This window comes from Oncorhynchus masou, unplaced genomic scaffold, assembly GCF_036934945.1.
Source record: "Oncorhynchus masou masou isolate Uvic2021 unplaced genomic scaffold, UVic_Omas_1.1 unplaced_scaffold_2607, whole genome shotgun sequence".
NCBI lineage: Eukaryota > Metazoa > Chordata > Actinopteri > Salmoniformes > Salmonidae > Oncorhynchus > Oncorhynchus masou.
The window spans coordinates 28,485-41,254 of NW_027009047.1; the positions used below are offsets into that span (position 1 = coordinate 28,485).

Below are 12,770 nucleotides of genomic sequence, written 5' to 3' on the forward strand. Positions count from 1 at the left end.
CTTATTATCTGACTTTCCTGTTTCCATGAATAGCTTTACCATACAGGCTGTTCCCTTAGGTGAATAATTCCATTTCTGAACTATCCACACCGGCTCTTGGCTCTGGACAACTCCACAGTCAGTATCTGCTTTGTCTTGCTTGTATTCTGCTGACTATAGAGCAATCAGCTGCTCTAACTTTTTCTACCTGGAATGCACTAGGTTATCAACTGAAACCCTTACTTTCACTACACTCCATCTCCTTCCATGCTGGGTATGTAGATTTATGTAGCCTTCTCACATGATGTGAGCTATAACATGTTTCCATGAAACACACAGAGACTTGCATAGCTGTATTCCATAATAGCTACTCTTAGTCTGAACTGCCAAGGAATCAGAGACACCACTTGGTCTACATAGAACTCCACTGAGACATCCCTCCCAATTCTACTCACACTTCCTGTTTATCCAGATTAAGTGATCTCTTATGCTTGGTTTATACTAATTTCTTGTTTAATTATGTCAATATTACCCTCTGGCCTTCTCGGGTTCATGTTGCAGGAATAAGATCTCCAACCATACAGCTTAGGATGGACAGTTCACCTATAAAGCCCCACCCTCTTCCAGAAAACACATCATTAGTAAGAGTCAGACACATTTTCACTTCTATGAACAAGAACAGTTTTTTTTAATTTTTTTTATTTCACCTTTATTTAACCAGGTAGGCTAGTTGAGAACAAGTTCTCATTTACAACTGCGACCTGGCAACAAGAACAGTGAGGAAAGGACAGGTAAGGTATTTTTCATTCGAGAGATGTCCCCCAGAATTCTGTTAATTCCAGTTCTCCTCTCGAACTCTATTATTGTTAGACAGTGTCCTACCCTCCCGCATTCAATGTGTCCTACCCTCCCGCAGTGTGATATGAATCCGGGTAGTTCTTTCTGCTAGCTGTCACCAGGAGTCCTTGGTATGGTCCCCCCAACAGGTCTCAGGGACTGGATTGAGTGACTTCACCTGTAATTCACCTGTAGTGCATAAAATGTTGGACATACAGGTTTGGTTAACAAACAGTTTCTCATTTGTTCTATCTGATTATTAGCTAATATATATATTTTTATTTATAAGTTAATTATCCCGTAGGTCACATCCTAATCAATAACACAATTTACCCATCCCCCTTTTGTTACTTGGCTCTGCCCAGGTAACAACCTTGCCTACTCTTAAACAATGACTTGGGCAAGATTAGTAAATTATCCTAATGTCTGACATCATCATGTAGGAGCCCCTTTTAATTTTCCACATGTCCAATTCTCAGATTTTCAATTCATGTCAATTGAACCATAGTCAAGTTTCTTATTTGTTAAGAACTATCTGTGCTAGTATATATTTTCTTAAATAAATATATTTAACAATTTAAACCGTAACCCATTTCTCTCATATCAAATACCACTAAGCTTTTAACCGTTTGACTTTATAAAATCATTGATTTTAGAAAAATCATGTCTATAAGTTTTTCAAAGACATTTCCTTAATCAATCTATCTTAATTAACAAAAATCCTGAATCATCACAGATGTCCTTTTCCTGTAAAATGTAATACTATTTAAAAACTTCTAATACTCAAACAAAGTCTAATAAATGCTAACCATATCAAAATCCTTCCTACACTAACAAGCCTTTTCCTTCAGGGACCCTCAGTATTCTATCTGACAATAACATGAATTTAATATGTTTGCAAAAGTGTGGAATACCTTATCTACATAATTTATCACCCCTAAAAACTGAAACATGGCATGTAATTCCCTGTTTGGAATCATCTCCTATCCAAACCTCAATGTATCTTTCTTCACATTTATTCTCAATGATAAATATCGTTTTTTTTCTGTTACAATACCAAATCATTAATAGCCCATTCAAAAACTTCACAGCTGTTGTAAAAAGAATCCTGAACCACTTTCTCATTTTGCGCACCAATTCTAACCCCCAACCAAAACTCCATTATAATGAATTTACCTTAAAACTAGTAACTCAATATGACCATATTCATTATCAAATGATATGCCTACAAATCAGACCTCAAAATGCTGCAAGACAATAGGTCATAAAATCAAAAAATTCACTTGTATAATTAAAACTCATAAACTAAAAAACTCATAAAGTTCCATTCACAGCCATATAAAAGACAATGGACTAAAACAAATAGCCTCAAAAATGTTTTATGTGTATATATTTCAAACTGGATGATTAATCAAAACTTCCAGGCCTTTTGCCAATTTGGTCACGTTTATGGCCTCATTCTCCCCAAGATTATATCTTTGCAGTTCTGAGACACCTAAACATCAGTTTTTCCCAGAAAACACAACACGCCTAACTAGCATTCACTGTAAATCTTTTTGTCCTTCAACTCAATATTTTAGATAAAATCCGTCCCGGTATAAAGAATCCTACTTAAACACACCAGAACAAATGCTTAATTAAGTTTAATCAACTCCTAGAATAAACAATCATCAGTAACCAATTAAACAAACACTTTTATCAGTTCAAACTGCAAAAACTCATACGATAATGCTTCAGATATTACTCAAAGACTCACGTTTACATCTATAAAAACAAAACATCATTATGTTCCTCAAGAAAAAAAAAGATAAAAACGTTGCCCCTGTTTGTCTATATCAGGGGAAAAGCTCGAATAACCTAATTCAACCTAGCTTACTTCCCGAAACATATGCAGTTATGTTTTTCTATAGAGGTTGCTTTTCAAACTTTAAATACCCTAACAAGGTTCCACACAATGGAAAGTGCTCAAATTCACTGGTGTTACATAAACAATCAAACCTGGAATCACAACCATCGGAATCCATTACCACGATGTTTTACGATTCATACATCCAGTCTCTCTCTCTCCCATAGCCTAGTTCAATCCAAACAAACACCACAAATCTTATGATGCCTACCTAGCGTATCAGCTGATAGTTTTTAGCATCTTTCCTGACTATCCTGGCTACTCCCAAATTACTGTTAAAGATGTATTTTGTAATTTTTATCAACTTTTAAAAAGTTACTCAAAACACTAATACACACACTAACAGACAAACAATTTTCTCCGTTACCCCCATTCACAACGTAATTTCCGTGGCGACCAATAGTGCTTCGCTAGTGACGTCATCATCAAGCGCTCAACCTTGGCCCAATCCGTAACGACTTTCAATGAATTGTAAATAATTGTTGTTCGATAAATCAAACCTAATTTATCACATCTGTTCAAATCCTGAATTATAATTTACCACCCCAACCAATATCTCTAAATTCGCTAATTTTATAAAAACATTTCGATGGGCATAAATCGTAATTGTCTCTTCGTTATTATTTAGAATTCATTTTGATCTAGTAATTGTCTCGTCTTTGACTTAGTATTTTAATTACGACTCTATTCCCAATACGTTATTCACTTGTCTAATTAAAACTCATACTAGCATATGTGAGTGTACACCTTTAAAATACCTTGTCACTGGGAACAGGGAAATCCCCTTAACCCAAACTTTTACTACTACAACGACACCCAATAATTCTGATAATCCCTTCACATCGTTTGTTTTAAATCTCTTGATGTTTTATGTAACTCATTCAGTCTATCTTCAAATTGCCGTCCCAAAATATTTTATACACTGCCATACACTCAAACCACTGTGATAACCGTGCACTGTCCCTTTAAGATAAAACATTTCATTTTTTTCCCGCAATGAAAACGGAAAACAGATCATGTTTAGAATACGTTACTTTTCATTTGAATTCACTGGCGTTACCTAACCAAAAATCAATACTTAGGAAAACAATCACAACTTTTCACGATTAAACTATTCTTACCTATTTTATAGTCCAAAGCGTTGCACCATATAGCCCATTGAGTGCCTAGCACTTCCGCTGCAAGCTGTAGCATCTTTTCAGTCTATCTTTACGATACTTCTCCTTTTTCAAAGAAATGTATTTGGAACTTCTGGCCGCTTTTGAAAAGTAACTCTAAGCTATAATGCACGCATTTTCCCTCTAAATGCCACAACCCCTTTTCTCTGTTTAAATTTGAGGAACGATGTTGTTCAACGTGAAACGACACAACAATCTGCCTGCCTCTGTTAAATATATATTCCCTATTCAGATTGCGTTCAGTTTTAAATTCTAATCATCAATGTAAAACCAACCCAGCTTCTCAATTTACTATACCCTAACATCTGAACGTACCATGTTTTGTGCTAAATTTATCATATGTCAGTCGATTCATAAATAGCTATAACGTCCGGATAGCATGAAATTGTATCGTATCTCTCCGTTATTCCCTACATTTAACTTTAGGTGACTTTCTCTTTTATGTTACATTTATTTAAATACGACTCCCATCTCAATACATTATTCCCCCAGATCATTTTGGGCAAAGTAGCGTATTACCTCAATTGTCTCGCCATTATTTTTAATGCCTTCTTTTTAAATTATTTTTATTCAATCTAAAACACATAATAAACTTTCAGTTATATTTAGACAATCACTGGCGAACGTATTTTTCCGGCAAAACATGCAAATAGGTGAATTTCACTCTAATGTCAGTTTTAGTTAACCGCCTCGGCTGGGAACCAAACCGTGGATTGCGGTTGGTAAGACTGCTGCGCTCACCACTATACTACCAACGCTATGGAATTGACTGAGACTCTCCGCAAATATACCCATTTTACAGTTATCTGTATTTGTTACTCCGGCATCTAGACAACAGAAAATAGCCCCAATTTAAATGCCCAAAGTTTTCCCTCAGTTAGGATTCTCATTAATCTCGCTCCCTTTGTATCTGACTCTTCCTTTTTTTTTTACCCGATTGTCGCCTCTGACTTTCCCCACAGTTAAATTACAACCTTGTTGACGACGTTTGCAGGGAGTGTTACACTCCCGGGCGAAATGTCCAATTTCGTTACAATTAAAACATCTTGTATTTTTCTTTTGACTCACCTTATCCATTTTTCTCGACTTTATTCCCTTCTCTAACTCCATTATACCTCCCTCGGCTTCAGCGGGATCCACATACTTGGGTGGTAATTTCACCGTATTCTTATAACCACTATTTTGTCGACTGGATTATCTCTGTATTGTTGGTATAATCGAGGAAGATATAGTTTGTTACCCTCACGCCCACCCAATTGGTTAACTTTTTCATCTGCGGGAGCGGAGGGCAGCACCTCTCGAGTCTTGTCAGATTGAACCTTTTTCCTGCGCGTCCAAATCTCTTTTTTGCTTCCGAAAGCCAAACTCCGGCGGTGTATACCCCTGTTTATTCTGCTTTTTCACATTATTTCCACATTCCTTATGTATCTGTTTTATAAGGGATTCTAACTTTTCGACATCTAGGCGTCCGTCAAAACCATACCTTTTTTCCCATTTAGGACAGAAATCTACATTCCTTCGATCTTTTTGTTTCATATAACGGTAATCTTCCGTCTCTTCAGAAAGCAGTTTAGAGGGATTACTACCCATTATAATAAATTCCTGCCCCTCCTAATAATTCCAATCTTCAACACTTTATGTTAATTTCTCTTTATTGGAATCCTTATCTACTCACTCCTAGTAATTCCAATATTTAACACCTTATGGTTAATATCTCTTTATTGGATTCCTCATCTACTAAAGTCTGACATTCAGTCTCACCCGTATACAATACATTACTGTTCCTATAGGACTTCTGCTAAGATTGTCGCTCCAAATCAGCTTACTTGTAGGGTTGACCGAGGACAAATAGACAGAATCTCAAGAGTCTCCGTCCACTCGTCGTTCAATCTGATACTAGTTTTCACCCGTATACAGCGATCACTGTAGGAATATACAGTAATCACTGTTCCTATAGGACTTTGAACTAAAATGTCGCCCCAAATATAGCTTAATCTGTAGAGTTGATTGAAAATGACCAAAGGAAAAGCAACTCAATTGTTCCCCATAATCTAAATAAAAACCACTAACCTGCAGTGTCTATTATCAAGAACTATATATCTATGGGGTCACTTGTTTTGTCTTTCCACTGGATACATTGTTCAATCTGACATTTAACTCCCCCGTATACAGTAATCACTGTTCCTATAGGACTTTTAACTTAAACTATGTCGCTCCAAACATAGCCTACTTGTAAAGTTGACCGAAAACAAATGGACCGAGGCCAGTCCCAAAACCAATCCTGCAGTGTCTATTCTTGAAAGCTGATGGTATAAAATCACCTGTTCCGTTTCTTCCCCGGAACCTCAACCACACAATCACTTTTCACTATCAAGAACACAGACTACTGAAAACCGGGAAAGACCCCCCGTCCATTCATCGCTCGATCTGACACTAGTTTTCACCCGTATACAGTGAACACTGTAGGAATATACAGTAGGTCACTGTTCCTATAGGACTTTGAACTAAAATGTCGCTCCAAGCATAGCCTATTTGTAGAGTTGACTTTCAATCTGAGAACAACTTAAATCCATCCTATGATAATTTAAGTCATTCCCTCTTAATCAAGAATAGAGATTACTGACCTTATCGCCGACTGGGAAAGCAATGTTCGTTGTATCTAGTCACCTTCCCTGTATTCTGTGATAATACGCAGAACTGAATTTTAAACTCAATTTGGAGGCCAGGACTTTTTTTAGTAAACGGGTGTCTCCCGTCCGTGCACGATTTTCGGCGTACTACCTCCAGATAATAGGGAGGGGTATTTAGATCCGGCTCGAAGGACCAATTGTTAGAGGAATTCTAAATTCCTATATGTTTTGTAGCCAAAACCAAAATCACACTATGTATTTCATAATAAGTTGTAAGTTTATCATTTTTGCATGAAATAGATCGAGACCAGTCTTAAAAAACAAGTTCAGAATTTATTCTTGATGAGTACTGACCCAAAATACAAAGAACATTACATTTTAAAGAGAGAACATAAAATGACGTCATCAGTTTCTCACACTCTCTTCGATCCACACAATAGCGCAGTGTCTTCAGGTCTGGAGATCGTCTTCTACTCCCCTCATAAAACAAACATTCCAATCTGTCGAAAATATATAATTTATTCTCCACTAATGGAACATCAAACAAACATTCTTATCTGTCTGAAAGGATATATGCCCTCCTTCTCACTTTCCCGCAAGGTACAGACAATTAATTTGTTTTCCCTACATTTTTGGTCCTAGTTTAACCAAAAATCCATACATGTCATACCATAACATAATAGTATTAAAACTTAATGGTTCTAATATTAATGTATACATAATTAATAATTTCAACTATAATTTCCTCCAATGAAGACACACCAGAATAGCTTTCCAAGAGGTGTTGAGTGTTTTGACATAAACAATGGATAAATGTTGCCCTAAGACAGCTTTTCCCAAACTTGGTCCTGGGGACCCCAAGGTGCACATTTTGGATTTTGTCTTAGCATTATACAGCTGATTCAAACAATCAACTTAATCATCAATCTTTGATTATTTGAAGCAGCTGTGTAGCACTAGTTAAAAAACCAAAACGTGCACCCCTAGTTTGGGAAACGCTGCCTAGGAAGAGCAACTCACAGACCAACCGTCTAACACACATCAGGAAGTAAAAGTACCACCTAACCTCAGAAAGTCAGACGACCATCAACATCTCACAGAACAATATAACACAAACCAGGAAGAGACACCGATCCTCAGCGAATCATCAAAGGATGACCAGCAGTAGGAGCATGTCAATAATATCATAGACTCAGAGAGCAACAACACCTGGTACCTATGGAACACATACTCCCTCATCTCTTTTGTTCATTTCTCCGTTACATTCTTCAGAAGACGTTCACAGAAGAAGCCCCATCCAGGAGAGATAATTCAGGAGGATATGGAAGACATCTCTGTCGTGAAAAACCTCTCGGCTGAAGTTCCGCTACCGGACTGTGATACACTCAACCGTTTTTATGACAAATGTGTCAAAGTCTCACCCAATGAGAGCTGGAGGGTGACTGAGTTTGTAGAGGGTTTTGCTAATGACCTATTAGACGCCATGAGGAGCATGAGTGATGTGGAGGTTGGCATGGTGATTGAAGACTTTGTGGTGGAGGGCAGGATCAGTTCCCTTGTGTGTGACATCATAGTCCCCATTGCCCCGTTAGAGCCATACAGGTTCCAGTGTCAACTCTGGTGTAACCAGGCTATTGATGATATGCCACCTGAAATGGAGGGCTGTGGTAGAGTCAAAATGTTGGATGGTGGTGTGAACCAAAATGGCTGCTCATGTCGCACAGCTGCCATAGGAGATGATGATATGCTGTGCCGGCTGTGTTGTCAAATCAAATCAAATTTATTTATATAGCCCTTTGTACATCAGCTGATATCTCAAAGTGCTGTAAAGAAACCCAGCCTAAAACCCCAAACAGCAAGCAATGCAGGTGCAGAAGCACGGTGGCTAGGAAAAACTCCCTAGAAAGGCCAATACCTAGGAAGAAACCTAGAGAGGAACCAGGCTATGTGGGGGTGGCCAGTCCTCTTCTGGCTGTGCCGGGTGGAGATTATAACAGAACATGGCCAAGATGTTCAAATGTTCATAAATGACCAGCATGGTCGAATAATAATAAGGCAGAACAGTTGAAACTGGGGCAGCAGCACGGCCAGGTGGACTGGGGACAGCAAGGAGTGATCATGTCAGGTAGTCCTGGGGCATGGTCCTAGGGCTCAGGTCCTCGGAGAGAGAGAAAGAGAATTAGAGAGAGCATATGTGGGGTGGCCAGTCCTCTTATGGCTGTGCCGGATGGAGATTATAACAGAGCATGGCCAAGATGTTCAAATGTTCATAAATGACCAGCATGGTTGAATAATAATAAGGCAGAACAGTTGAAACTGGAGCAGCAGCACGGCCAGGTGGACTAGGGACAGCAAGGAGTCATCCTGTCAGGTAGTCCTGGGGCATGGTCCTAGGGCTCAGGTCCTTTGAGAAAGAGAGAGGAGGAGAGAATTAGAGAACGCACACTTAGATTCAAACAGGACACCGAATTGGACAGATATAACAAGCTGACCCTAGCCCCCGACACATAAACTACTGCAGCATAAATACTGGAGGCTGAGACAGGAGTTTATGTTTATTTGAAAGTTAGTTGTTGTGACAATAAGAAACTCAAAGTGGTAAAAAGTTCACTGATGTATTGGGTAGCGCTCTTTGCTCAAAACACACCCCTTACCTGGCCAAAACCCAGGTTACCAAATGGTTCCAGACCACAATTAGAAAAGCTTGGGGACAGATATCCCACAAGTACGAATTTGAGCTGACATTTCGCAACATAGACGCCCCAGGAGCTCTGATGGTTCGATTCAGATCAGGGAAGGTGATAACCTTCGATATGGCTCCCATGGTGAAACTCAAAGACACTGAAGCTTATTTCACCATTTCTCCTTCCACCCCAACTACGAACAACTCCTTGGACACATACTGGAGCCTCTCATTGACCACTTACGAGGACCACTTCCTGAAGTACCTGGCCAATCACCTGCCTGAAAACTCCTGCCACATTCACTGCCTTGGAATTGTAGCGTTCCTTCACAAAAAGCCCTCACAGGCAGAAGTATCCTTACAGATCATCACTTCAAAACAGTGTTAATTCACTTGCTTTTGAGTAAAGAGCCTCCTGTCTGGTACCCTGAACACTTGGCTAGCAGGTTACGTGATGCATTGCACTTCCTAGAAAATAGCCTTCAGGGTAGGAAGTTGCTTCACAGCTTTATTGGAAAGCCTCTGGTTCCAAGTGAGATTGGACTCCCTGCTGTATTTAGTGATGCAGAGCCAGTAAATCTCTTCCGCCCTCTTGGGGTACAAAATGGCAGCTACACCAAGACTGTAAAGCACTTGCAAGAGATGCTCAGGAACTCTTCCATGCTGATAAAGGAGTATTTGCCAAAGCCGAAGGAATGCAATGGTCTGGACAAAACTTCAACTGGTATAGAGTGTTGAACAATTTAAGGTTAATACTGGACAATTAACTGTAGAGATGCCAAATCTTTAATGACATTGAAATGCAGAAAAGTGCATCATGAGGAAACCTGCCTAAGCTGTTTCATGTTAAAAATCAGAAGTTCCAACCTGGACCCAAATAAATGCTTATTTGAAAGTTACCTGAAATACTTCATTTTTCAAATGTGGCCCAAAACTACATTGGAAACATTTCAAATCATTTCCTATAGTGTATTTGAGAAAGTAAAAATATTTCCAAATACCAAACAGACCAGGGTTCAACTGCATGGGAGTATAGACACTGAACACAGTTCTACGTTACAGTTCATAAAGAAGTTAGTAAATTGAAATACATTAGGCCCTAATCTACATATTTCACAGGACTGGGAAGGAGCACAGCCATGGTGAGCCTTCCCACCCCCACCAACTTGGGAACAAGATGGCGTAGCAGTAAGACGTGTCGTGTCCCTTGTCCTGTGTATATATCGTCTTTTTTCGTTTTTACATATTTTTTCTTCGCAAATCTTTTAAAACATTTTGCTAAACCTCAGCTTCCAAATACTCTCCTGCAACCCGCCTCACCCAATGTAGCTATTTTTTTTCCTAAAGTATTTATATTCACTTCGGACCGGAACCCCTCAACTGAAGCTAGCCAGCTAACTACCAGCTATGCTAGCGGTCTTCAGCTAACTGGTCATCAGCTAACCTTTAGCTCGGAAAGCTCTCGCCAGTTCGAACAACGCGACTCTAAACAGAGCATAACGGACCTATTTATTTTTTATCCCCGGATTCCCACCGCAAACGGAACATCTTTCAGCTGGATCTTCACAACTAGTTATTTAGCTAAACCGCAACCCCGGATGATTACTGCTGGCTAGCGTTTCCACCCACTTAGCCTGAAGCTAGCCCCGCCAGAGCCCCTGTGCTACCACCGTAGCATACTCCTGGGCTACAATACCTACCACCGTAGCATACTCCTGGGCTACAATTACCCGGACCCACGACCGGTCTATCAATGTCACCGCATGAAGAGGAATAAACAGACTCACCCCATCGCGACGCCCCCAAAGGCTAACTCTCTAGCCCTTTGCTATCTCCTTGCTTGCTATTTCGGCCTGCTAACTGCCAGCTTGTTTAGCCCCGGTCCGCTAACTGCTAGCTTGTTTAGCCCCGGCCTACTAACTGTTAGCTTGTTAGCACAGGCCTGCTAACCGTCTGAATCGCCGCGTCCCAAACACTCACTGGACCCATATTTACTCTCTTATCTCTTTTCGATTTTTAATTTGTTTATACCTTCCGGTAACCTGCCTCACCCAATGTGATACGGAATCGCTATTATTTTTAATTTTTAGAACACACTCAAGAACCTCCAGAAGCTAACCAGCTAACTAGCTACAAGCTATTTAGTCATTGTTAGTTTTTTTAACCTGGATAGCACTCACTAATCCAGCTTCCCCTGCCCCTGGACACTGATCACTTGGCTACATAGCTGATGCACGCTGGACTGTCCATTAATCACGGCACTCCATTCTGCTTGTTTATGTTTTATTGTCGGCCCTGTTGCCTAGTCAACGCCATTTACCTGCTGTTGTTGTGCTAGCTGATTAGCTGTTGTTGTCTCACCTACTGTTTTAGCTAGCTTTCCCAATTCAACACCTGTGATTACTGTATGCCTCGCTGTATGTCTCTCAAATGTCAATAGGCCTTGTATACTGTTGTTCAGGTTATCATTGTTTTAGTTCACAATGGAGCCCCTAGTTCCACTCTTCATACCCCTGATACCTCCTTTGTCCCACCTCCCACACATGCGGTGACCTCACCCATTACAACTAGCATGTCCAGAGATACAACCTCTCTCATCATCACCCAGTGCCTGGGCTTACCTCCGCTGTACCCACACCCCACCATACCCCTGTCTGCGCATTATGCCCTGAATATATTCTACCATGCCCAGAAACCTGCTCCTCTTATTCTCTGTCCCCAATGCTCTAGGCGACCAGTTTTGATAGCCTTTACCCGCACCCTCATACTACTCCTTCTCTGTTCCGCGGTTGATGTGGAGGTAAACCCAGGCCCTGCATGTCCCCAGGCACCCTCATTTGTTGACTTCTGTGATCGAAAAAGCCTTGGTTTCATGCATGTCAACATCAGAAGCCTCCTCCCTAAGTTTGTTTTACTCACTGCTTTAGCACACTCTGCTAACCCTGATGTCCTTGCCGTGTCTGAGTCCTGGCTCAGGAAGGCCACCAAAAATTCTGAGATTTCCATACCCAACTATAACATCTTCCGTCAAGATAGAACTACCAAAGGGGGAGGAGTTGCAGTCTACTGCAGAGAGAGCCTGCAAAGTAATGTCATTCTTTCCAGGTCCATACCCAAACAGTTCGAACTACTAATTTTGAAAATTACTCTCTCCAGAAATAAGTCTCTCACTGTTGCCGCCTGCTACCGGCCCCCCTCAGCTCCCAGCTGTGCCCTGGACACCATTTGTGAATTGATTGCCCCCTATCTATCTTCAGAGTTTGTTCTTTTAGGTGACCTAAACTGGGATATGCTTAACACCCCGGCAGTCCTACAATCTAAGCTAGATGCCCTCAATCTCACACAAATCATCAAGGAACCCACCAGGTACAACCCTAACTCTGTAAACAAGGGCACCCTCATAGACATCATCCTGACCAACTGGCCCTCCAAATACACCTCCGCTGTCTTCAACCAGGATCTCAGCGATCACTGCCTCATTGCCTGTATCCGCTACGGAGCCGCAGTCAAACGACCACCTCTCATCACTGTCAAACGCTCCCTAAAACACTTCTGTG

General features: G+C 40.5%; 1 pseudogene; it reads left to right on the forward strand.

Annotated features, from left to right (window-relative positions):
• Positions 1-7,103: 7,103 nt before the first annotated feature.
• On the forward strand, positions 7,104-9,951 carry LOC135533709 (inositol 1,4,5-trisphosphate receptor-interacting protein-like; annotated as a pseudogene).
• Positions 9,952-12,770: the final 2,819 nt, after the last annotated feature.